At 28.6% G+C, this 2,272-nt stretch overlaps 1 protein-coding gene across 1 annotated transcript in view; it reads right to left on the bottom strand.

The window, feature by feature from the left end:
• LOC105172582 (G-box-binding factor 4-like) overlaps positions 1 to 125 on the bottom strand; it is a gene marked incomplete in the record, with an annotated part of 4,295 nt that extends 4,170 nt beyond the window's left edge. Inside the window, 1 exon segment of the mRNA XM_020697171.1 lies at positions 1 to 125.

The following is a 2,272-nucleotide window of genomic DNA, read 5'->3' as shown; positions in this document are numbered from 1 at the left end:
TGTAGGGAAGAGTTTGAATTCAGTTTACATATATATAGAGATGATGATGAGTGAAACAGTGATGATAGATTTAGAGAGAGAGAGAGAGAGATTGAAATAAAGAAGAAAAAAGTGAGGAAGGATGTAGGAAAGTGAGGATAAAGGAGTGGGAACTGAGGGATGTATTAATCAATCATGTCACTTTCCGAGAGTAGAAAAACATAGTTATACTCGCTATCTACCCATACCAATCTCATCATCTCATCCAAAACATTTTCCTAATTTATAATTTATTATCATTTAACTAATTATATTTTTTATTAAACAAATTAATATTATACATTTCTTTCGAAATTTCTTTATTACACATAATTCCCTTTTTTTAGGGGTTAGATGGAATAATTTTACTATGAATTTAATATTTTTATGCATCTTTTTATACTTATAAAAAATAAAAATAATATATATATATATGAAGTGATGTTAACATGAGAATTGAGTAACATGTAACAATCTTCCTTATAAGTACAAAATTATTCTATAAAAATATTAAGTGATGGACAAAATTATAAATTATATCATTTTTTTTAGTAATTTCAATATTTTCTGTTTAAACCTACCGAAAGGAGATAGGGTGTAAATGGTGAATTTTTCAAAAGGGGTATAAGTGTAATTTTAAAAGCTTAATCGAAATAAGACAGCGCAAACTCTCTTTTTTAGAGCTTCATTTCCCCAGAGTCGAAAAAAGCTTGATTAAAGATAAAGAAAAGCGACTACTTTCTATGATTTTATCACTCTGAAGGCTCATAGAAAACACATTGAAGGAAAACTATAAGGAGGGATATTTACAGAGGGCAAAAATAGCATAAAATCAAGGGGTTCTTTTTTCACAAGTAATAGTCGAGATCACCTTAGCTTGAACTTGCTCAAAATAAGAATTGCAAGCGGAAAACCAGCTCATTCATGGGCCCAAGGCATCCATAAGTGGCATGCGGGAATCCAAACAGGTAATTTTGGATAAAGATTATATAATGGCAGATTTCAAAATAAAAAATTGATTTTTTGGCTTTTTACCGAATCGAACCATTTAATTTGGTTCCCGGTATTTGGCACGATATTTTAGCATACTGAATTTTTGGTTAACCAAAAATTCGATTTGTTTTATCGAAATGAACAACCCTAGGTCTAAGTATAGTTAATCCTTATTGTTTAAATATAATTACGTTTACATCTTCTATTATGGTCTATTTACATAAATTACTCATACTTTTTGAAAAATTACACTTACACCTCAAAAAATATTAATATCATTTATACAAATCACCCATATTTTTTTAACAAAATTGCACATACACCTCAAAGTTCTTCATCATTATAGTCTAACCATATTTTTAATTTTACATGAGGATCAAATAAATATGCAAATTCAATATTAAAAATATTAGAATTTAGAGATAAACATTATAAATAAAACCAAATGACCTTTTCTCTTTATTTCTTAATTCAAACTCAACTTAAATGATAGCTTTAATGAATGTGATGTGAATAATTGACCACTCCATTCTTTACTTCCAATCAAATTATTTGCAATAATTTTTATTTTGTAGTGAAAAATAATTCATAAAAAATATAAATCAGATATTAGTAATAATTACGAGTATTTGAAAATAAATATGAAAAGTAAAATAAAATCGAAGTTGAAGTATTTAAAATAACAACTTAATATTTATAATATTTTAATTGTAAAAATGAATACCAAACTATTTATAGCTTTTGGCACTAACATAGAATTAGTTTGTAAAATAATATCGATATTTTTGGAGGGTCTATGCATAATTTTTTAAAAATGTATATAATTTTATATAAATGATATTGATATTTCTAATAAATTTATATTTATTTTTTAAAAATATAAATAAATTATAGTTAAGGAGCGTAGAATGATTATTCCATATTTTCAAGAACAATAGAGGAGAACACGTGGCCGAGAAGGGCGTGGTGGTAATATTGAGCTGAGGCCTGCCATAAATGGCACAGCCGCTCATAAATGGGAGTTGCCGTTTTGGGGTTGACTTTAATATTGTCAAATCATCAAATCAGTGCCGGCCCGGAAATGAGCCGGTCCGATCCAGGATACGACAAACACAGGCACCGAGGGAATTGTTTTGCTATTCCCCATTGTGTTTTCGCTATTTCAAACAGATTCTTATTTGTCTCTTCCCTTCATCCTCGGACGCTACAAATCCGGCCCACCTGGAAGAAGCAAAATTCTTTTGAGGAGTTTAATAAATTA

The sequence above is a fragment of the Sesamum indicum genome, linkage group LG10 (genome assembly GCF_000512975.1).
Source record: "Sesamum indicum cultivar Zhongzhi No. 13 linkage group LG10, S_indicum_v1.0, whole genome shotgun sequence".
Lineage (NCBI taxonomy): Eukaryota > Viridiplantae > Streptophyta > Magnoliopsida > Lamiales > Pedaliaceae > Sesamum > Sesamum indicum.
The sequence above is the reverse complement of the archived record's forward strand: the minus strand, read 5'-3'. Positions and strand labels throughout refer to the sequence as shown.